This window comes from Glycine soja, chromosome 11 (assembly GCF_004193775.1).
Source record: "Glycine soja cultivar W05 chromosome 11, ASM419377v2, whole genome shotgun sequence".
In the NCBI taxonomy this organism is placed as follows: Eukaryota; Viridiplantae; Streptophyta; class Magnoliopsida; order Fabales; family Fabaceae; genus Glycine; species Glycine soja.
In genome coordinates, this window is record NC_041012.1 from 30186789 (window position 1) to 30212757 (window position 25969).

The 25969-nt window shown below is 31.5% G+C and overlaps 1 long non-coding RNA gene and 2 other non-coding genes across 6 annotated transcripts; all 3 read left to right on the forward strand.

The window, feature by feature from the left end:
- The first annotated feature begins 847 nt into the window (after positions 1-847).
- LOC114376053 lies at positions 848-5613 on the forward strand. Of its 4 annotated transcripts, none has more exons than XR_003658889.1 (5): positions 848-1005; positions 3183-3358; positions 3590-3679; positions 3755-5020; positions 5287-5613. It is a non-coding gene; the product is annotated as an uncharacterized LOC114376053 (long non-coding RNA). The 4 variants fall into 4 exon arrangements; XR_003658890.1 differs by lacking the exon at positions 3183-3358 and having other exon boundaries at positions 850-1005; positions 3755-3836; positions 3981-5020; XR_003658888.1 differs by lacking the exon at positions 3183-3358 and having other exon boundaries at positions 5126-5613.
- LOC114377726 lies at positions 1519-1611 on the forward strand. The gene has a single exon (XR_003659165.1). It is a non-coding gene; the product is annotated as a small nucleolar RNA R64/Z200 family (small nucleolar RNA).
- A 19552-nt stretch (positions 5614-25165) lies between the features above and the next one.
- On the forward strand, positions 25166-25258 carry LOC114377729. Its single transcript, XR_003659167.1, has one exon. It is a non-coding gene; the product is annotated as a small nucleolar RNA R64/Z200 family (small nucleolar RNA).
- Positions 25259-25969: the final 711 nt, after the last annotated feature.

Below are 25969 nucleotides of genomic sequence, written 5' to 3' on the forward strand. Positions count from 1 at the left end.
TAGAGAGTAAAAATAGGATTTAAAAAGATATAATTGGTAATAAAAATAAAATGGGCAGTGGTGTACTTAGCAAAGAATGTGCAAATAACAAGCCCTTTCTTTTATATGTAAGTAAGCTATTTATTGGACTTGGTGGTTTAATATAGGATTGAGTCAGGCTTAAATAATGTTTTAATTAATTATTATTCTTTATAATTTATTGTGTATATGTTTATCATAATTTAAGATTTTATTTATATTTTAATTAATTATAAATTATTATTGTTTCAGGATTTCTTGTTATTGTTCAATCCAAATATTTTATCGTTTGACTGAGTTTTCTTATAAAAATATAGACTGCGAGTGACTCTATCTATTGTTCAATCCAAATATTTCGATCCTATCAGGTTCTTTATTTCTTTCTTACTCTTTTAAAAATTAGATTTTCTTCTTTGTCATTATTAGATTCTATTAGGTTCTTTTTCTGTTACACGTTCTTAAATCATATCTTCTATCTTTGTCATTTTTAGGTTCTTTTTCTGCTATCTTTAAGTGAATTAGTGATTTTTTTGTCATGTTTTATATAAAATATATATTGCATTAAATAAAAAAAATGTTAAACAAACCTGAATAAAATCGATGAAATAAATGGTCTTAAGACGAGTAAGTTTTATATAAAATATATAAATAACAAAAAATGTTGAATAAAAGTGATTTATTAAGTGAAGCCATGATCAAGTGTCGACATCTATCAAAGGGACGGTAAAGGTCCGCGGTGCATATTTGACATTGATTCCTATGCGCCTCTCCCCACCGTCCGATCCATATCTCTCACCCCAATCTCCAGCCTTTCATCTCTATATTTCACTCCACCCCTTTACTGCCATTTGCAATTGCTAGCAGAAACCCTCCTCGCTCGTGTTATAAAATACACATTCACATTCACATTCTCAACTCAACCTCCATCTCATTTCCACCGCAACTCACTCCCTCTCTCCCTCTCTCTAATTCATTCGTAATACACAGGTTAGCATTTCTCCTATTATCTGCTTTTTATTCAATCGTTTTTCTTTATTTTATGCTAAACCCTAATCACCTGCCTCTCATTACTTCATTCCATTACTCTCCTCTCTGATTATTATTGTTTCTATTGTTCACTTTCTGAAATCGTATTGTCGTCTTCGTTATTTATGGCTTTCCTTCACTGTTTTCTTGTTCTTGAAATTGCCTATTAAATTAAATTCCATCAGTGAATAGACATGATGATTCTTACGCTGGTCTGTTTTTCTGAATCATCATGATAAATATAATGTTTTTATTTTTATATTCTGAATTTCTTCATCTTTTCGTTGGGTTTCCTCTTTGAATTTTTATTTTCAGTGTACGCCCATGTGCTTTCCTTGGATTCTTGTTTTTGTTTCTTAATATTTAATTGTAATATTTCTTGTGAATTTCTTGATTTTGTTGTTTATTTAGGTATTTTCCTATAGAAATTGAAATCTTGAGCTAATCTTTTTAGGTTTTGATTTTTTTTTATATGTTCTGCAGTGTTCATTTCAGAAATAAATTCGCATGTCAGACTTCCGAAATTTTCAAATCGATGAGAATGAAAATTCTGTTACTTAGCAGAATTTTTAATTTATTTATTTATAATTGTGTTGCTGAGCAGAATTTGTAATTTATTTATTTATAATTCTGTCACTGAGCTGAATTTATACTTTATTTATTGATGATGATTCTGTACTCAGCAGAATTCATAATTTATTTATTTATTTATAATGCTGTTATTTAACCGAATTTATAATTTATTTTTTTTTATTCTGCTGTTAATGATAACTTATAATTTATTTGTTTATAATTTATTGATAATTCTGTTAAGCAGAATTATACTTTATTTATTGATGATGATTCTGTTACTCAGCAGAATTCATAATTTATTTATAATGCTGTTATTTAAGTGAATTTATAATTTATTTATTTTTTATTCTGCTGTTAATGATAACTTATAATTTATTTGTTTATAATTTATTGATAATTCTGTTAAGCAGAATTATAATTTATTTATTGAGAATTCTGTTATTCAGCAGAATAAATTATTTATATTATTTTAAAAGGGTTTGAATTACTACCTTATCTTTAATGATCAATAGAGTTTGGGCCATTCTTTTATAATTTGAACATATGGCTATCACCTTTGATGCATTGTCTTTAATTTCTCTTTCATATCATTTATTATTATTTTTTTCATCTCATTTCTTATTTTTTATTCATATCATTTATGTATAAAATTAAAATTTTATAATTATTAATTAAAATTTAATACTTAAAATTATACTAAAATACATAAATATATGTAAAATAAATTATAAAATATTAAAATCTTAATAAATAGTATTTTTAATTAATTATAAAAATCTATTCTTTTATTCACTCTAGGTAAATATCTATCATGAAAAAAACCTTTTGGTATATAGTTTTCATTTATTTTAGCTTTGGAAAAATGAATTTTAATTTTTTCAATTTAGTGAAATACATAAAATTGTTCTCATTTTACATTTGACATTACTATCTGATTGTTGGTACAATCTATATGTAAAATGACAGCTAGTTACCAAAAGTTAATTTTACATATTTCAATCAATTAAAAGAAATTAAACTTAAAATGTTTCTAAAGTTAAAATAAATGAAAAAAATTTATGTAGATTTTTATAATTAATTAAAAATAATTATTAAGATTGCAATATTTTATAATTTGTTTAAATATGTTTATGTATTTTACTATAATTTTTATTATTAACTTTTAAGTAACAACTATAAAGTTTTAATTTTATACATAAATGATATGAAAATAAATAAATGACATGAAAGAGAAATTAAAGATGATATTAATTGTAAAAGTCATAACATTAATGATAGAATTCAAAATATAAAAAAATATCCAAATTTTATTGGTCATTAGAAATGGGGTGGTTTAACCCGATTTTTACTTGGGATCAGTTAGACAAACCCTTGTAAAAAAAAGTTTTTAACTCTGCCTATGCTCTCATAGCCGGTCCCAAGCCCGGACAAAGGAGGAGGGTTTTGATATTAACAAATGGAAATTATTACAGTCTTCTAGATATAATTTGTGATTGGAGGTAGGGTAAAAAATTTTGCATTATAATTACATTTTAATTAAATTCTATTGACAAGAGATTTCTTAGGAGGAGTCTCATGCTTTTTGGAGAGCAAACAAATTGTATATAGTAACTGTTATAAATCAATGCTCACTTGTTGATGGCACCACCCTCATTGGTGACATCTCTGCCGGAGCAGTCTCATATTCCATTAGCTTGTGGAGTGGTGTTGTCGCATTTATCATTTGGGACTGGCCATGAGAGTAACATATCCATCCATTTGTTTTGTTAAATTTTGTTATTTAAATTGAATAGGGAGTTTCATGCTATAGATCTATTTTTACTGTTTCTTTTATGTACCCACTTTGATTCATTGATTATATTACTTTCCAGTCATTCCTAGGTTACTATTGAGTTATGTTTTTGCGAGTTTTACTTAATATTTTAATGTGCTTCTAGTCTATTAGATGCTAATTTATTATTGAAAAAAGCAGATATGAATAAACTGGGATTATAACGGTGCTTGGTAGAACACAGAGCTAAAAGCTAAGTCGGTTACAAGAGTATCACTATTAATATTATGAGTAAGATGTTAAACCATCATCTCTTGTATATATTAAATTCGGCAATTTAAGATCTTGTTGGTAATATTGCTGCAGGCACAGTGAGCAACCGTCTGTCAAAAGTTGATAACCGGCAAAGAATCAGTTTCAGCCCCTGCTTGATTTAAGCAACAATAAGGTTGACAAATAATCAGTTTCAGCACTGCTTGAACTTAAGCAACAATAAGGTTGGATTAATTCATTTGGTATTTATCATGTGATTAAGTCTCTGATAGTTAATTTTTTCTTTTTGAAATTGCCTTTTGCCTTATTTCTCTATAAGGTTGACAAATAATCAGTTTCAGCACTGCTTGAACTTAAGCAACAATAAGGTTGGATTAATTCATTTGGTATTTATCATGTGATTAAGTCTCTGATAGTTAATTTTTTCTTTTTGAAATTGCCTTGTGCCTTATTTCTCTCTTTATGAATTTTTGCGAATTCATCTATATGTTGAGAGACATGATGAGTTTTTCATTGCTCCGTTTTTGGGGAATCACAATGACTGATAACAATTGCCAATTTCTGATCTTCAAATGCAGATAATTTGTCTTTTTTTGAATTTCTAGAACATTTTGTTGCAGTAGAGAATTTTGCGTGTTAATGGCTCTGGTTTTCTGCTTTTTGTCGAAGTATTGGTATTCTTCTTAATGTGAGTGTAGATTTTATCATGCATGAGAATCGTTGCTATATATATTCTTTGCAATCTCTATTTTTTCAATTCTGTAGATGTGTTGCAATTGAAATTCATTTATTATATTGTTTTAGCTTTTGATTTTGGTTTCTGCAGTTCTGCATGTGAAAGTTAATCAAACACTGCATTTTATTCTGCATTTTATGATTATATGATGTAAAAAAAATTTATACTGGGTGTATTTTAATGAATTGAATTCTATTGGAACAATGCCTAAATTTTCAATATATCGCGTAGAATATAATGCGTTTCCAAAAATGGTGTATATATAACACACGAAGGTGATATAAGCCGCTTGTTTGAATGAGTGAGGTCTAATGTCCCTAATACTGAGTTTATATATTGTTTGGACAAAAAGCGGTGTCTAAGTTCTATGGTTAGTGACCTCGCAGTCTTGCTCCCAAACCTAACACAACTCGTAGTCTTGCACTCGGCGCAGCAGCCAATACTCAAGCTTGCTCATCCTTGGCCTGAGTGGTTCCAACTCATGAAGTGCTTGCTCGACAAGGGATACTTCTGTCGTGAAGAGGGAAAAATGTTATGCAATGCTGGTATGGGCATGAAGGATTTCAACGTCATTAGAACCAAGTGTGCCTCAATTTCGGTAGAGACCACTTTCATCTTTTAAGGTAAAATATACATTTTAAAAGAAAGTGTTCCTTGGATTGCTTTTGGCACATGATATAATCTGTTTGATGTTTAGTTAATCATTGGTGTATTCTGTTTGTACAAAGGTTTGGCCGTGCTTCAGAACTCTGTCAGACTGTGATATTCAATTGGACAAGAACCTAGGCTTGATTTATACCATTTTTATATTCCATATTTGAGTTTTATATAGTTTGGAGCGTAGGTTTTATTATGATAATTTTATTCTTATATTGTGTCTGCTGTACAGGAGATTTTTTAGATAAAGGAGGGTATTTCAACAAATAATGCATGCTGGGAAATTGGAGAATCACCGGTTAAGTTAGTGGGCTGAACATTAGTTAATGGCCTTTTCGGAAACCTATTATGTTCATATTGTTTTTATTGGTCTAAAATTTCCCACGTAGCCTTCAGTGTGTAGATTGAAATAACTCATTCTCCAGAGAATCTCACTTTCATGCTAGAGATGTCATTTTTGGTTCTCCGAGTTGTGTAATGGGAGGAGAAGGTAAAGGAATTGGATTGGCTAAGTGGAAATTTTATTTTATATATATACATGAGACTTGCCATTATATTATTCAAATGTGAATACCAAGGAAGATCTATTTGATTAGAAAATGGGAAATTTTGGGTCTTTATAAGTGAAATTTTGTGTTAAAGTGAGAAGCATAGGAGATTAATAGAAAATGTGTTGCATGAAAATGGTGGATGACTCAAGCAAAATATTATTGCTATGACTTGTCTGCTGCTCAATCATTTTGTTCCAATATATTTGGAGGTCATTAAGAAATTCTATATGCTTAAGTATTTAGTGTCCTTTTAATTGGTTTTATTCTATGCACTTTGTGTCTCAGGCATCATTTCTCCAATAGAAAACTTATCATGCAGTATCTTATGGGGTTAGATAGTAATCAAATGGGTACCCATAAAACAGAGTTTATTGTAACATTTTTTGCAACATGTCACATCACTTTGGAAAATTGGATATAAACTTAGACATAGTATTAGGAAATAAATTTTTGGAGTAACTTCGGATTTTTATCCAAAGGGTCGTGAGAACCCTAGGGTTTTCTCTTGCATCTCTGACCCAATCTATTTGAGTTCTCTATCCAATGTCCTTGCGAGGTAGGATTGCATCAATTCTGCCTTTGAGACAAAGAGAATGTCATTCTCTTCCTTAGACAGAACATATTTTATAGTTGTTTTCACCCGGTTCTTATCTTTATGGAATTTGGCCCATCCTTGTTAAATACCAACATGCATTTATAGCTCATTCCATATTTAATACTAAGATACCGTTTGGCCCAGTCTTATTTTTTTTTCTTTCTTAAAAGTTACTTAAGTTAAAATAAAAAATAAGTAGAAGTTGTTTATTATTTATTATTTTTTTACTTTAAACATTCTTTAAATTAAAAGTTGGATAAAATAATTGAGAGTATAACCATAAATATTAAATTTTCTAAAAAATATTTTCCTTTTTTGTTATTTTATCTTTAAAAATAAGAAGCTTTTTGTAAAGAAGTTTCACTGTTTGGCTCAACATTATTTATGATATTATTTGTGATATAATTTTACAAAATTTTGATATCAAATCAAATCAAATAAATTATTTAAGTAAGAAAAACAGAAAGTCATAAAATTATTATAACAAAAAACTATTTTCACAGTGATAATATAGATATTAATATAATTTGAAGTAAATTCTTCATCTATGTAAATTAAATGAAAACTTTCATATTTTATATATATATATATATATATATATATATATATATATATATATATATATATGTATATATATTATATTTTGTTTCGTTAGCATATTAAGAAATTTATCAATGGCAAAAGTGTTAAAATAACCATGCAGGATTTATCCATCAAGACAAAAGTTCTTTTGTGATTTCATTTATTCTCTCTTCACAATGGATTTATCTTGGTGATGGAACTATATCATCATGTCAAAAGGCAGCAAATGAGACTTTTAAGCTTAGAATGAGATGAAATGATTCATCTTTATATTGTTTGAACAAACATCTTGGTGGCACTGAAATCTAAGTTCTTCACATCCTGTGCTAAGAACAAAAGCTTAAGAGAGAAAATAACATTTCAAGGACTTGAGTAACACACTTGTAGTGTTCAAAATTTTAGAATTTGATATTAATTTTGTTTAAGAAAATATGTATCTAAAATATTTAAATAAACTCAACATGAAGCAACTACTACAAAAAGTTATAAATATCTGCAAAATGTTATCAAACTTAAAATTTGACGACCTTTAAGACTAAATCATAAAAAAATTAGTATCGATGAATAGAAACAAAATTAGAAGTTGAAGACCAATCAATTAATTTCAATAGAGGAATTCTTGAAAGGAAATAATCTGATTCTCCAAATACGAGTAGTCTTGCAACAAAGACCATCACAAAGCCACTTTCATTGCTTGAATGAAATTAATAATTGATGCAAAATATTATAGCAAAACATAAGATCACATGCTATGCACTACGATGATCGAAAAACAAAAGTTAACAATTGAGCTTTGCCACCAAGTATGCGTAGTTTGCTCACACCATTGTTTCCTTTAGCCTCATGTTGTCGAGATAAATTAAATCAGAACCTAAGATCACATACCCGACACTCCCAAAACAAATCAAGCCATTAACCTTTGCCAACAACAAAAAAATTGTTATTTTTCATTTTTGATATTTTCATTCTCATGTTGCCAACAAATGAAGTGTTTTGATTACCTAATAGCAATACGATAATAGCATTAAGTATAATTAAAAAGCAGAAATTGAAGGACTTAAAAACAAATATTTGTCTAGTGAAACAAAAACAAAGGAAAACATTAAATTAAAAATATGAACAAATATTTTTATATTTTTTTCTATTTCTTATACAAAACCAAAACTCATACTTTTGAAGGACTTCATTTTGGCAAACTACACTATGACTATAGTATTTGTACCTTCTCTAGAAGCAAGGAAGCATTCAACTTGTCAACATATTCTCCGAATAGAGTACACTCTATCCTCACCCTGCTTGTACACAATCATTATTTTAAATAGACAAATAAAACATAAGAATAAATAAACTTCCAAAGAAATATATCTTTCATCCTCAAGTTGAATCACATTCATCTTGGTCTTCTTGCCATCCTTTTCGTTCTCTCCCTCATTTCCAACTCTAGTGAATAGTCCCATGACATCTTATCCAACAAATATCACAAGAGCATAATAGTAGAAATAATAATCAAATCAAAATTTATTGAATTTAGAAGAGCAACCTTTCCCACTAAATAATCAACATCAAGACCACCATCCATGATTGTAGAAATAGGCACCAAATCATACACAATGTTTGGGACTGCACCATCCTCTAACAATATGACCTTGGTGCTAAATTGAAATATGAGTTTGTAAGGATGGTGGTTAGTCTTGAAACCACCAATATTAGAAGCAACACCCATCAGATGGAAGGAATAACATTTTCCTTTCTTGATTTCATTTTGAAATTTGTAAACCAATGTCCTCTTCACAGTGGTGTGGATTCTATCTTCCAACAAAATAAATTTCCTTCCTTGATTTCTTTAATGTTACCAGATTTTGTTTCCATATATTTTTTACATTGCATTTAAAAAATATATGAAAACAAAAAGTTGTAACATTGAAGAAAACCACCCATATGAGAATTTACCAATACCATCTCCAAGGAGTGTGATAGTTTTTTATTTTTGAAATTAGGAACCAACCACAAACGAACAACCCTAACACATAGTTTCCAGTTTTCTCTAGTAGCATCAATCTCAACAACAATGTTATGATTGTTGGCCATTATGAAAATTATGGATATACGGGTTTATGGATTTAGGAAAATACAGTGATAGCTAGAATGGTTTGTGCACTTCACACTAAAATTTTGAATCTATTTATAAGGTTCAAAATACGTTACCCTATCCCTCCATCAAAAATCACATTTGAAATTAAAAATTAAAAATTTGTTCATTAGTGGATCAGATTAGGGTTTGAGAGAGAAGGGAATAGTTGTGAAATCCCTAAACCTATTTTATTTGAACTTCAAAATGACATAACAGCTACAAACTTACCTAAATTTGGACTCCTTTGTAAGTGTGCATACATTATTTGGAGGACTCTCCTCCGTTTCCAGCATTCGCATACCTTTGTAAGTGTGGTCAAATCCCTATTCAAACTACTATCACTTTATTTTTCTATTTGGGTGAAAACTATGCTCTCTGGGTAGCCTTCTCTTGCTCTCTGTCTCCCCCCTACACGTTCTTCTTCTATGATGTTTTGCCTTTACGTTGGGTTTGGTTTTCCTTTATGTTGTTTTGCCTTTGCGTTTTGTTTAGTTTTCCTCCTTGTTGTTTTGCCTTTGCCTTTGCATTTTGTCTTTGTTTTAGATTGGTAATTCACTTTTATTATACTCCATTTTATTTTACTATTGCAATTCCTAAAATAGTAAATAATGGAGATAGTAATTTTTGGATGGATTGCTCACAAGTTGACACCTGTCAAAAACTTATTTTTGTGTTTGCTTTAGGTGTATATAATATAGATATAGATATCACCCATAGCAATAGTATAACACAGTCTACCCAACATACATATAAATAAGAAAAGCATATAAATATGCAGAATTTAATTAAATCAATTTTATTCAAATCACATAAACAAATTCAAGTGGGTAAAAAGGTCACATTCACTACACTATTACCAAAAAAAACTTATTAAAAACATATCCGGCTCAGAACAAGGCCGTCCAAGTTTACAAAATAAAACTCAAGTTAAGCAGTGGAATAAAATAAAGTAAAATAACATGTTTAGAACATCATGCAATTGAAAATGCCCTAATGTCACATCCAATCAGAGAATTGTGTCATAGTGTCCTCTAGCACAAGGTTCTTTAAAGTCATCCACCTAACCATCTACTCCCACGAGCACAAGGTTCGAGATCATCACAAGATCAAAATACAAAAAACACATAGGGAGTGATTTATCACATTCCTAAACAAGTAAAGATAAAAGAAAACACACACACACACACAAACATACATATACTATAATATCATATAAGTATAATAAGCTCAACTTAGCACAATGCATGTCATTTTACTACTCATTAATCACTTATTCCAAGGATTTAATCACAAAATCACATTCCACACCTTCACATTAATCACATGTTCAGAACAACACATCTCAAGTACAACACAACATCTCACATTCACACAATTCAATACCCACCATCACGTAACAAGTTACAATGATCATTACACAGGCACTATGCAACAGATACACTTTGACTCAATCCTATATGCAATGTGGTATCATGTCAGTGACAAAAACTTGTTGGGTGCTTAGGAGTACATGACAATATCAACCACACACTAGAAAGTTAGGTTCCTCTCACTTGGTAAAATCATAGGGAAACCAGTCAGGGTCACACTATTTTCCGAGAATGCTTTAACCATGTGGGATTAGCACAAACTTAAAGGAGCACTCAAACCGGGTGTATTTTCTCCCAAGGCCTAGACTCTGAAGAGTCCATTAGGACCTCTTCCTCTTGATTCAGGTCCAACCCAGAAAATATTTTAGCATGCAGACTGTATCTATGAATTGTACAAAACACATGACTCCTTAATTGTTCTCAAAATAATTTGAACTCATCGCACCTCAAAGTGATTAAATTTGTCAGGTTGCCTTAGTGGATCCCATCACAATACTCATTGCGCATCATCAAAGTTATTAAACTCGTCTGGTTCCCACAGTAGATCACATCATAATACTCATTGTGTATTAACTCTTCGCCCTTAAAAGGTTTTATAATCGTGTTATTGTACGGTTTATAGCTCACAACTCAATGCACAAAACATCTCAATATGCATGTATCTTACAATTAAACACATACTAAATCTATCACATATGCCCAATCTCAATCACAATGTTATAATCCCAAGGCAACATGTTATCACACCTCATGAATCATATACACATCACAATATTAATATATACATGGCACAAACACAAACTCTACCTATGAATTATGCAATGTACACAACTACTCAATTGTTTTCAAAATCATTTTAATTTGATGCGCCTCAAAGTGATTCAACTCGTCGGGTTCCCACAGTGGATCCCATCACAAAACTCGTCGCACAAAACTCGTTACCCTTAAAGGTCTTACAATTATATGATTGTATAGCTCATAATTCACAACTCAATGCATACAATATCTCCATCACATATTCAATTTCTCACTTGCACACAATGTCAATTACAATTTCATGATCCCAATATAACAATTTATCACGGTAATCTAGTAAATTTTGTCCAAAATACAAACAAATTATACAAAAATGTTTCTCACAACATGAGGAGTAAAATCCCTCAAACAATTTCACATAATCATATCAAAATTAAAGGAATCAAAGTCATAGGTCAAACACCAAGAGCACTCAATTATATCAATCAATTCGCATCATGACATCAATTGGTCCATCAAACATAACAATCTCGTAATTATAGTCTTAATGTAAGAATTACATTACAATAAAAATCCCAAAATAAACCCCAATTTGATCCTCTAAGGATTCCTACACATGTTCATTCTAATCCCAATTGCAATAAACTCATCTCGTACCTCTAAGCGGGCTCACGTGTGTAGTTCGACAACGATAGTGACATCTTTAGTGGTTCCCTAAGATTTCTCAAACTTTTCTTTGTTGGGAATAAATTTGTATGACCACAATCCAAGTCATCATGAAATCAATTCTAATTTTAATAATAAAGTATTATTTTGTTTTCATTGTCATATTTTACTATTTGATTCAATGGTCCATTTGATAATGTCCTTGATTAAAATTAAAGACTTGTTATTATAATAGAGATTATGATAGTGAGAAACAAGTTTGTTCTAATTTTAATGTAAACCGTTCTTGATCATAGGATTATTGTAAATAGGATATCAATAATCTGGATAGATTAATATATATGTGATAATATTTATTGGATAAATATTAATAGATCTCATTTATTAATTTGCATATATAGATGAGTCACATGTTGATGTGATCATTGAACTGACTCAATTGAAATTTTCTAATGGTTAAAATTTACCATAAACTGTCAATAGAAAATTCTCAAGAAGAGGTATAATAGCTTTCTTTGACCTAAGATTGTCATATAATTAATAGGTTATTTGTTGTATTTTGATTCTGAACACCTAATGCTTTAGAGTACTTGTTGAATGGATATTGAATATGATTAAATACCTGCAGAATTAATGATTAATCAAGAAGGAATTCATCAACTCTTGGTAATGAGTTTGAGCTCTATGAATAAAATTATATCCTGGCCAGGAAAATTAAATGAAAGAAGAAATGAGTTTCTTAAGTCGTTATGAGTTAACTCAAAAGGGTTTGACAGTAATATCATACTCTAGAGTTAACCCAGAACTGTAAAGATGGAAGAAATTATTACAGTACTCTTTTATTGCTACTTCATGCTATCCAGACGTTAAGGAGTGTTGCTAGATGTCTACCTTGATTAGTATTCATGCTATCCATAAATTATTACAGTAACTCAGAAGGGTTTGACAGTAATACCATACTCTGAATATCACTTCTCTATTCTTATTTTTTTCCACTTCTCAAAGTTGTTGGCGAATAGAGGTTAGTCTCAGTGTGGATACACATAGAGTCTTCACACTATTGAAGAATTTTTTGCTTCAAGAGCTCATCAACAGGTGCACATTTTAATATGTCATCTGTTTATAATATAATTTAAATACAAAATAGATCCTTTTATTCCACTATTTTTGAAAACCTTTTTTCTTACATTCTTATGATTGCTCTACTAGGGTTTTCAAGCATTAGAGAGAAGGAGAATGGATTGGAGCCTCAATTTCACTGTCTCTGTGCAAGTGACATTTCTCTCTCTACAAACATTATTTCACATATCCCAACTTCGAGATATTGAGAAAATGAGTTGCAAAGGTGGTGTCCAAATTTCACGGTGATCTAACGGTTAACGAGTCTAGGATCATAGTTTTTCTGGGACATATTTGGGTGTATGTGGGAGAAAGATACGGTTTTGGGAGAGGAAGAAGGGAAAACGAATTTGAGAAGAAGAAAGAGCATAGAGCGTAGAGATGTAAAAATTGATCTAATATGATTGTATTTATAGCTAGGGTATTCTTAGCCTATTATTTACTCTATTTTTCTTTATTTTATTATCTTATTAAAAGGAACTATATTTTACTCTTTCATTGAACAAATAACCAATTAAAATATTCCTTTATTTTAGGGTACTAATTTTTGTGTTGCAAATCTATTGAGTTAGGTGTCAACAGTTGTCAATAACTAACTTTAGTGGGCAAGAGCAACAACACTTTGGTTGTCACATAATATAATGGGTGTGTTGAAGGAAACTTACAACTCATTTAAACACGGTCTGAATCCAGGATAATTCTATAGTAGTTTATGCCAAACTACGATATTTTGCCTTTGCACTTGATCTTGCAGGTCCACCAAGATATATGATAAGGGCCCAAATATATGGCAAAACCTGAAATTCACCTTCAGTGATCAACATTTGATGCCCAATTTGCATCACAAAGGGCTTGAACAGAGTAAGGTTGACCTAAAACAACAACTTGAAGATGAAGACCATGCAAAACTGTACCTTTCATGTACCTTAAGATTGTTTTCATTGTAGTTCAATGTGACTTTAAAGGATTGGCCATAAATTGGCAAACCTTATTCATAGAGTAACTGATCTCAGGTCTAGTGATGGTCAAGTATTGTAAAGCCTATTTTAGGAAGTTTACAATTGAAGGCCATAGGAGAAGAGGGATTAACTAAGCTTCTATCATATTAGTTTTCTGTAGTAAATCCATTGTATACATGTTATGAGTGAGAAGTAAGAACTAGTTAGAAAGAGATTTAACCTCAATGCCAAGAAAGTAATCTAGTTGACCAAGTTGTTTAAGAGAAAATTTTGAGTTGAGCTGAGTGGTAAGGTGTTGAATCAACTAAGAAGAGCTACAATTAATGATGATATCATCTACATAGATTAAGAGATTAGTAGTTTGAAAAGCAGTCTTGTAAATGAAAAGAGAGGGATAACACTTTCTTTCCACAAAACCAAACTGAAGATAGTAGATTACAGTCTTTTAAACCATTGTTTGGGGGCCTGCTTAAGGCCGTACAAAGCTTATTCACTTTGCACTCTAAAGAAGTGTTAGATTGTTGAAATCCAGGAGCCTGAGACAAGTAAACAGTCTCATTAAGTAAGCCATTCAGAAAAATATTATTCAAATCTAATTGAGCAAGATCCCACTGATTTGAAATGGCTAAAGTAAAAATAAGTCTAATAGTAATTGGTTTTACTACTGGAGAAAAGGTTTATGAAAAATCAAACCCTTGGACTTGATTCAATCCAGTGGCAACTAGAGGAGCTTTATACTTATTTATTGAACCATTTTCATTTTTTTCATCCTAAATATCCACTGGCCTTCCAATTAGATGAAAGAGGTACTAGTTTCCAAGTATGATTCTTCATCAATGCTTCACAATCTAGTTGCATAGATGACAACCACTTTGGATAAGTCAAGGCATGTTTCACATTCTTTGGTTCACAACGAGTTAGAAGAAGTGAAGGATTAATACTAAGTAAATGAATACCTGACTTGGATCTAGTTTGCGTTTAGGATGAGTATTTGGTGGTGCAAAGAGGTTCAGGGTTCATAATTTGAGTAAGGATATTTAACCTATCTGATGAACACTCACCATCCCAAAAGAAGAATAAACAAGAGTAACCAAAGGTTTTTAAAAAATTGTAATAATGAGATTTCTTAAAGAAAACATGATAAGGTATGGAAAAGTTAAGAGAGGCTTTGGGAAATTTGTTTATGAGGTAAACAAATGTGAGAAAGACAAAGTTCCAGAACTTTAAAGGCAAGGAGGCATGATGTGAAAAGGTAAGACCAAGTTCAACCACATGTGTTTGTTTTCTTTCCACCACCCCATTTTGATGATGGGTGTGAGGGCAAACAATTTTGTGATTAATATCACAGTCAACCAAAAAATGTGCTAACGGATGAAATTCTCCTCCCAAATCAGTTTGCAAGGTAGAGAAACACGCTTCTGTTGGGGGTGTATAAACAAGGTTAAAGGGTATAATCGGTACTAACAAATTTAATAACAAGAAAGAGGGTTAACTTAGCAAACAATGAGGTTTTTTAACAATAGCCCTATAAAAAATGCCAAATTTAGGTAAGACATGACCCCCTCACGAACTGTTTGGCCTATTTTCACCCTACCAAACACTTCTAATACTAAGGAAATTGAATATTATCTTAAAATTAACTTGTTTTTAGTTATTTGATTATTGAATCACTCAAGAGATTGTATAATCTACTGCCTTTTCAACAGAAAAAAAAGCCCAAAGGCACAATGTTTGATACAACAAAATTGCTAAACTAACAAATTCCCGAAGTCAATCAGGCTATATAGCTGAAAGTTAGTTCTAGAAAGCAAAGAAAGCTTACCAGTAGTAGAAAAAAAATTAGAAAAAGGAAGTAAGCAAATGGAAGCAATTACTATTTTATTTTTGTATGATTGAATTTTAAAACGTAATAAAGATTAATTTTATTTGATTTATTCAATTACTAAATAAAATTGTATGTTACTATTTTAAGTACAATCTGCATGTTGAGTTTGGGGCTTCAATTTAGCCCATCTTGTTTATGGGTTTGTCCATCATTTTAATTATTGAATTTGTAAAATTGCACCTAATATCCAAGCCGAATAACAATTAAATTAATTAGAATTTACTTTTTGTGTAATAATTTTTTAAATGTAATTTAATTTAAGATTATTATATAATTAAAAAATCAATAATTGTTTTAAAAGTTATATTTAAGGTGATTAAAGATTTATTCCTAAAGTTTCAAAATTAAAATCATCTACAACCTACAACTACCTTAACCAATAAAACCTCCAAAATAAAATAATATTTGGATAAGCGAGCATGATCCATGTCTTTGTTAAAATATTATAAATTGTTAAAATCTTGAAGAAGAAAAATTGACAAAAACTAAGTGCACATTTGGAAATGTTAAAAAACTCTGTGTATTTAAAAAATCACATCAAATGACACTCACATGTGAAAACTTATGAGCTTTGAGTGTGATGTTAATGAAAATTCAGTGCATATCTCATAAACTTATTATAGATTCAGACATCCAGAGAAATTTTTGATTTTTTAAGAGAAGCGATATTATTTCATTTCATTATGAATTAAAGACAAGATACATTTGGGAATGCAATCATACTCAAGGATACGAGCATTAAACTGAGAAGTCATTGCAATGGAATAAGCTACTTGGTTTGCTTGTCTCTTAGCAAAACTCACCATTGAGTTTGGAATAACTATCATTCTTGTTCTACATTCAAGAAGTATCATGTGGTATTAAGAAGAACCATGTTGACTTGCTTGCCGATTATCAACCAATGCCATACAATCATTCTTAAAAAAACCTTTGAGATGTTTAACTCTTGTGCCCATTTTATAGCACAGAGTAAGGCATATGCTTTCGCTTCCTTTGCTTCTAGACTTCCTGAATCTTGCATAGTTTATGCCTTAATAAAGGTTCCTTCCTCAATGCGTAGACAAAGACCAATGCAAAATGACAGAGATTGAGATGTTCAAGTACTTCCTTTGTGGTTTTGTCCATCGCGAGTGTGCATAAGCTGCTTAAAATTCTCTTGGTAGTTAAGAGATCTTTCGAGCATGGCTCCATTTGTGGAGGAATTGCATAATGATAGAGATTGAGATGTTTGGAGTAGTGTCTACCTAATTCCTTAGTTTTTCATTTTGCCTTTTCCAAATACACCACAGAACCATAGCATTCTTGATTGGAGAATGGAATTACTCAATTATTGGTTTCTAAGAGCTTAAATGTTAGCTTGATTGTGGGTTCAACCTGGTAGAATTCTGGCTTAATTAAACTACAAAGTCCAACAACTTTGGACATGTTCACAACCGAAACACATGTGTAAGTCATTCTCTAACTTTTCATGACATTAACAAGTAGAAGGGCACGCGAATCACTTGGTATGGAGCCTAACACGAGTAGGAAGACAATTTCTAAGAACACGCTATAAGAAATGCTTTACCTTGGGTTGGACTTGTAATTTCCAGACAAGGTTTTTTCAATTTTCAGCTACCTTTAAGTTGTTATTTTGGACAATTGTTTCTATGACATTGTGGTAAGATGATTTGACGTTGTACTTACCATTTTCAGTTAATCTCCATAAGATTTTATCATTGACTTCGTTGTTCAACAGGGGGAGGGAAGCAAAATTTCATTGGTCGTTGTCATTGAAAATTTGTTGTAGCACATCTTGACGCCAACATCGTTGTTGGTTGTCGATGAGTGAACTGACTTTGAGATCATCAAGATCGAGCAGGGTTGATGAAGTGATATATGGGCTTGTTGATGCTCGCACCCAAGGTTGGGTCCAAACGTTTATAGAGCTACCATCACTTTTTCTGCACTAATTGCTTTCTTCGACCAATATATGTGAAGCAAAAATACTATATGATGTATAGCTTGGTTTATGCCCTAGTTTGGCATCTAAGAATCCAACATTTGGATAATATTTATTTTTGAGAATTTTATAAATTGTAGTATGTGGGTTATTAATCAAATTCCAGCCCTGCTTTCCTAACATGGCTAGGTTGAATCCGTGGAGATTACAAAATCCTATACCTCCAAACTTCTTCTTCATGGAAAGCTTGTCCCAATTGAGCCAGTTTATTCCTCTTGTTGATGCACCTTTTGATCCCCACCAAAATAAATTCTGCATCATTTAAATCTCATCCTCTAGAGTGGTTGGAAGCAAGTGGATACTCATGCAATATGAAGGGATTGCCTAATTAGAACTTCCTTTTTACTAGCTTTGGAAAGATACTTTCTCTAGTAGTGATTGATGCATTTCAAAATTCGATCCTTTAGACAACTGAAATTTGCTTTATTTCATTTGCCTATGATAGATGGGAGGCCTAAGTATTTTCTAGACCCTATGATTGTAGAGGCACCCAAAAGAAACGTGATTGTTTGCGTCAAATATTGTTGAGTGTTGGTGCTGAAAATTTTTTATGACTTGTCTAAATTAATCATTTGGTCAAAAGCCCTTCCATAGGTATCAAGGATTTGAGTGAGTGTAGTTGCTTATTTCTCTGATGCCATGCAAAATAGAAAACAATCGTCACACAAATAAAAGGTGTGAGAGGATAGGGGCCCCTTTGCACACCTTCATACCATGAATATCTCCCATGCACTTAGGTTTTTTAAGGAGAGAGGAGCACCCCTCTATGCAAAGAATGTAAAGGTAGGGTGGCACTGAGTCACCTTATCTTAGTTCTCTTCGAGGAGAGATTGGTCCTGCATGGTCCCCATTATTTTGACTTGGTAGTTTATGTTGGACAATGGCAAACTGAAGCCACAATTTATTCCCAAATTTCCTAACTGATTTTAAACAGTTTTGATTGTTATTCTTTTAACAAATATTTCCTTTTTTTTAATGCTCTTGATTAGCTATAAATCAAATAGCATAACCTCCACTTTATTAGCAATTCTCTAACGGTCAATTTGTTAAATGTGTAGCTAATAATTATGATTTGTGGACAGGAAAAGAAAAAGAGGTTTTTCATTGTTTTGCTATTAAAAGAGGACTGTCATAGTCTTGCAAGGGTAGAAAATAATTTCAATTCTTTTCTTATTATCTACTTCTAAAATTCTGGGCAATTGCTCTGTGATTTCCATAACCTAAGGCCACGAGTGCACATGTTCATAGGCTCGTTGTGTTAACCTTGGGGAGCAGTCGGCAAACTAGATTGCATCAAGGTCTAGCCGAATTTTGCTTTCAAGGCACTGATTTTTCACGGCACAACAAACCTCCAATCTGTGTTATATTTTTCTATTTTGTACTTCTGACTTCAAGTTTTTCCAACAATTTGAAAGCAAAAGTTCATTTTTTCCTTGCATCAAGTACTAAATAGAAATGGCTGGAAGTCTGTCAAAAATCATTCCGGATATGTTGAAAATAGAACCTCTAGACGGCTCAAATTATAGGAGATGGTCTCAAAAACTATTGATTTTGTTTGAAGCCTTAGAGGTTGATTATGTGCTATTTGAAGATCCTCCCGCTGATGTCAACGCTTCTGAATCATCTACTCCTGAAACTCCTGCTACCCCTGTCGTCACACCGCTTCCTGCAGAAACCAAGAAAGCTGACGAAGAAGCAAAGAAGAAATATGAAAAGGACAACAAAATTGCTAGAGGTCATCTGCTAACTCATATGGCAGATAATCTGTTTGATCTTTTCATTAATCAAAAGTCTGCGAAAACAATATGGGACACTCTGCTGAAACGTTACGGCGATGACGATGCTGGAAGAAAGAAATATGTGGTAGGAAATTGGCTGCGTTTCCAAATGATGGATGACAAACCAATCATGGAGCAGATTCATGAGTATGAGAATCTAGTTGGTGATATACTAAATGAAGGAATGAAGATGTGTGAGATATTGCAGGCTAATGTGCTTCTAGAAAAATTTCCACCTTCGTGGAGTGACTACCGCAACCAACTGAAACACAAGAAGAAGGACTTGTCACTTCAAGAATTAATAAATCATATAAAGACAGAGGAGGCCAACCGACTTAAAGATAAGCATGTTTTACATTCTGTAAATTCAGTTAATGCTAATGTTGTTGAGTTTGCTGATCAATACAGGTCAAAAGGAAAAGAAAAATGATTTCAGAAAAAAGGACAAAAGAAAACACACACTAATATCAACAAAGGTGATAACAAGATTCAGAAAAGAAAGGGTGAGTGCTATGTTTGTGGCAAAACAGGTCATAAAGCCTATGAGTGCAAACTGAGGAAGGGACAACAATCTAACAACTCGAAACCTGCTGCACCACATGCTCCTCAAGCACATCTAGCAGAAAATGAAGAAGTGATAGCTGTTGTGGTAGTGGAAGCAAACATGGTCGACAACAAGGTGGACTGGATTCTAGATACCGGTGCTTCTAAACACCTATGCGCCAACAAAGAGCCTTTTCACCAGATTGAGTATGCTGATGACGGAGAATGTGTTTTCATGGGAAATTCAGCTACAGCTGGAGTGCTTGGTAAAGGAAAGATTCTCCTTAAACTTACTTCTGGAAAAACATTATCTTTGAGTGATGTTTTGTATGTTCCCTCTCTGCGTAGGAACCTAATTTCTGGTAGTTGTCTAAATAGAGCTGGATTAAAATTGGTTTTTGAAGCTGACAAAGTAGTAATAACTAGAAATGATGAACGCTATGTTATTAAGTTCTGGTATGTCTACCCAAATGTGGGGGGAAGCCATTTTGTCGGCCTGTTATATACTAAATAGAGTTCCCCATAAACGACTAGATAAAACTCCCTATGAATTATGGAAAGGATTTGCGCCAAATTTAATTTTTTTAAAAGTATGGGGATGTCTTGCTAAGGTAGCTCTACCAGATTTCAAGAGGACTAATGTAGGCACCAAAACTTTTGATTGTGTGTTTATTGGATATGCTCAAAATAGTGCTGCTTATAGGTTCTTGCGTTTGAATGATAATTCTATTTGTGAATCTAGAAATGCAGAATTTTTTTGAACAATAATTTCCTTTAACAAAACATGTTAATGAATTGATTTCTTCTTGTAATACTACTTCAGTGCCTTTACATTTGCATACTTCTTCCTCTGTAACAAATGAACAAGTTAATGAACCTAGAAGAAGTAAAAGGAAGAGAATAGAAAGTAGTTTTGGACCAGATTTTGTCACTGCCTTCGTGGTTGAAAACAATGATGTCGATAAAATAAATGATGTTTTTGTATCTACTTTTCTCATTGAGGAAGATCCTAAAACTTATAATGAGGCTGTAACTTCCATTGATGTCAATTTTTGGAAAGAGGCAATTAATAGTGAATTAGATTCTATCATGTATAATCATACTTGGGATTTAGTTGACTTACCTAAGGGAAGTAAACCAATTAGATGCAAATGGATTTTTAGAAAGACATTAAGAACTGATGGAACCATTGATAAATTTAAGGCTAGATTAGTAGTTGTTGGTTACACACAAAAGAAAGAAATTGACTATTTTGATACATATTCTCCTGTTACTAAAATTTCCACAATTCGTTCTCTTATTGCTTTAGCTGCTATTCATGGACTTATAGTGCATCAAATGGATGTAAAGACAGCTTTTCTTAATGGTGACTTGAGAGAGGAAATTTATGTGGAACAACCTGAGGGCTATGTGATTCAAGGTCAAGAGAACAAAGTGTGTAAGTTGAGAAAATCATTATATGGCCTTAAACAGGCTCCCAAACAATGGTATGAAAAACTTGACCAAACTTTGGTAAGTGATGGTTATATTGTGAATTCATCTGACACTTGTGTTTACTCTAAATTGTTTGGACAAGAATGTGTGATAATATGTTTATATGTTGATGACATGTTAATTTTCGGTACTAATGTGACTATAGTGGAAAAGACCAAATTATTCTTATCTTCTCATTTTGATATGAAAGATCTAGGAGAAGCTGATGTGATTCTTGGAGTTAAAATGAGAAAAAGTGATAATGGTTTTTCCTTGTGTCAGTCACATTATATTGAAAAGATACTTAAAAAATTTAACTGTTATGATGAATTACCTGTGAGAACTCCCTATGATCCTAGCATACATCTTAAGAAAAACAATGGTTCTAGTGTTTCACAAACTGAATATGCTAAAATCATAGGGAGTGTTATGTTTCTCATGAATTGTACTAGACCTGACATAGCATATGCTGTGAGTAGACTAAGCAGATATACTCACAATCCAGGTAATGAACATTGGACTGCACTTCGTCGCTTACTCAGGTATCTTAAAGGTACTATGGATTGGTGTTTGCATTTTTATAAATTTCCTGCTGTGTTAGAAGGATTTTGTGATGCAAATTGGGTTACTGATAATGATGAAGTAAGTTCCACTAGTGGATATGTTTTTACTTTAGGTGGAGGTGCCATATCATGGAAGTCTTCCAAGCAAACTTGTATAGCACGTTCAACTATGGAATCAGAATTTATTGCTCTTGATTTAGCAGGTCAAGAAGATGAATGGTTGAGAAACTTGTTGGCAGATGTGCCATTGTGGGGGAAACGGTCTATACCAGTTTCTCTTCATTGTGACTCTGAAGCAGCTATTGGAATTGCTAAGAACAGTGTTTATAATGGAAAAAGGAGACACATACGCATTAGACACAGTTCAGTCAGAGAATTGTTAAAAAATGGTGTGATCTCATTACAGTTTGTTAGATCAGAGAACAACTTGGCAGATCCGTTCACTAAAGGTCTAACAAAGAAAGTTGTACTTGAATCGTCGAGGGGGATGGGGCTTAAGCCTTTGTGTTGAGGAAAGTATGGTGGATACCATCAATGGTCAAACGAAACCATATGATTACTCTATTGTATTACATTTCTCATCTCCATGACATGTGGTAATACATTGTGGATAGGTTGAACTTTCAGTTCTTAATGAGTGCATAGCCTTAATTATTAGGTGGTCCATATGAATTGGACTTGATGGACTCACCGCTTGTTATTTTGAAAGATGAGAATTTTTTGCTCTTAATGAATCCATAGCCTCTTTGGTGGTGCTTTTGAGACGCACTTGATGGATTCAACTTCGTGAGAGTGAAGGTGGGCCGCCTTCTATGAAAGAATTAGGCTTTCTTTCTAGAGCTCTCATTAGTATCCAAGGTGTGCGCATGGCCATTAAAAGCGCTAGTTTGTAATATCGCGGAAATCACAAATATTAGAGAAATACATGTGTTGTAAGGGTCTCATTTGAAAACTTGGTAGTTCAAGAGTAATTCACTACCTAGACACAATTGTTGCCTTACTTCACTATGTATCAATTCAATCATTATGATATTGATACTTAAACGTTACTCTCTCTTTTGCCCAGAAATTGTTTTTTTTTTTTTTAACTCCAGCTTTACCATTGGTGGGGGATTGTTGGACAATGGCAAACTGAAGCCACAATTTATTCCCAAATTTCCTAACTGATTTTAAACAGTTTTGATTGTTATTCTTTTAACAAATATTTCCTTTTTTTTTTAATGCTCTTGATTAGCTATAAATCAAATAGCATAACCTCCACTTTATTAGCAATTCTCTAACGGTCAATTTGTTAAATGTGTAGCTAATAATTATGATTTGTGGACAGGAAAAGAAAAAGAGGTTTTTCATTGTTTTGCTATTAAAAGAGGACTGTCATAGTCTTGCAAGGATAGAAAATAATTTCAATTCTTTTCTTATTATCTACTTCTAAAATTCTGGGCAATTGCTCTGTGATTTCCATAGCCTAAGGCCACGAGCGCACGTGTTCATAGGCTCGTTGTGTTAACCTTGGGGAGCAGTCGACAAACTAGATTGCATCAAGGTCTAGCCGAATTTTGCTTTCAAGGCAGTGATTTTTCACGGCACAACAAACCTCCAATTTGTGTTATATTTTTCTGTTTTGTACTTCTGACTTCAAGTTTTTCCAACAGTTTATAGTTTCCAAACAAAGCTTTATCCAACCTATCTATTTCATGTGAAATCTCATTTTATCCATCACTTGTAGAAGATAACTCCAGTAGGTTCTATCAAATTCTTTGCTGGTGTTGATTTTGAAATCCATGTCACTTGTCTTGCCTTTTGTTTTCCATCACTTATGGTGAATAAATTCAGAGGAAATCAATGCATTATTAAGAATGGATTTGCCTTCAACCAAAGAAGATTGTTCATTGGATATACATTTTGGAGGAGTGGTCTAAGTCTACTGGCTAAGGATTTAGAGATGATCTTGTACAAGATGTTGCAATGGGAGGCGAGTCTATAGTCTCTCATGATTTTCGGATTATTTATTTTGGGGATAAGGACAATGGAATTTTGGTTTTCTTGTAGTGGGATAAAATCTTGTTCAAGCCAAGATGTAGCTATTGAAAAAATATCAAGGCCATAAAGATTCCAAAATCTTTTGTAGAAAGTTGGGTTTAACCCATCAGGACTGGGGGATTGGTTAGAAAACATGGAAAAAAGGGCATCCTTAAATTCTTCAATGGAGAAAGGAGCAATTAAAGAAATATTATTAGCAAACAAGGTATAAGAAGGAATTGAGGGACTGGGGGATTAACCCATGAGGACTGGGGGATTGTGCTTGGCCCAAATAATGTTTTAATTATTTTTTATTGTTTATAATTTATTATGTATATGTTTATCATAATTTATGATTTTTTATATATTTTTTGATTTTACCTTTAGACTGTGATTACTTATAAAAGTATGCATTGGGTTTTTGCTTTTCGATACACGACGAGTTTTAGCTTTCTGACTCTGTTTTTTTCTTACTTTCTTTAGAAATCATATTTTCGTCTTCCTTATTGTTAGTTTTTATTAGGTTCGTTCTCTGTTACATTTTCAAAAATCATATTTTCTTCTTTCGTCATTTTTAGGTTCTTTCTATGTTATTTTGAGAGAATTAATCATATCTTCTTCCTCAAATTTAGTTTTTTATGCTATTATCTTTATATTAAATCATATTTTCTACTTTGTTATTTATCGCTTTCTTTCTCTATTTTGTTATTTTTGAAATTATCTGTCCAATTTAATTCAATCACCCTGTTTCTTAATCATCATGATAATATAATATTTTTATTTTTATATTCTAAATTTTTTCATCTTTTCGTTGTGTTTTCTCCTTGAATTTATTTGCAGTATACGCCCATGTTGTGCTTTGGTTGGATTCTAGCTCATTTTTGTTTCTTCATATTTAATTATAACATTTCATGTGAATTTCTTGATATTTTTGGCTTTGACTCATTAATTTTCTGTCTTTATTGTAGACTTGTAGTATAGGCTATTCCGATTCTTGATGTGAGCCGCTGCTATGTGTATGTCTTAAGAAACCTTAATTTTGTTGTTTATTTAGGTATTTTCCTATAGAGATTAAAATCTTGAGCTAATGTTTTTAGGTTTTGATTTTGTTTTTTATATGTTCTGCGGTGATAATTTCATAAATAAATTCATATGTCAAACTTCAGATATTTTCAAATAATTGAGAATAAAAATTTTGTTACTTAGGAGAATTTATAATTTATTTATTTATAATTCTATTGTAATTTTGTCACTGAGCTGGCTATATAATTTATTTATTGATGATTTTGTTATTAATTCATAATTTATTTATTAAATAATGCTGTTATTTAGAAGAATTTATAATTTATTTATTTTTAATTTTGTTATTTACCATAACTCATAATTTATATTTTTATTATTTATTTTTAATTCTGCTTAGCAGAATTGTAATTTATTTATTGAAAATTATGTTATACAGCAGAATTATTTATTTATATTATTATAAAAGGGTTTGTCTAACTACCTTATTTTTAATTTTAATGACCAATAGAATTTTGACAATTGCTTTATGATTTGAATTCTACCATTATTGATATGACTATCACGTTTAATGAATGCATTGTCTTTACTTTTTCTTTCATGTAATTTTTTCTTCATATCTTTTATGTATAACATTAAAATTTTATAATTATTAATTAAAATTTAATACTTAAAGTTATATTAAAATGCATAAATATATGTAATAAAATTATAAAATCTTAATAATTATTATTTTTAATTAATTATAAAAATCTATTCTTTATTCACTCTAGGTAAATATTTATCATGAACAAACATTTGGTGTATAGTTTTCATTTATTTTAACTTTGCAAAAAATGAATTTTATTTTTTTTAATTTAGTGAAATACATAAAATAGTTCTCATTTTACATGACATTATGAT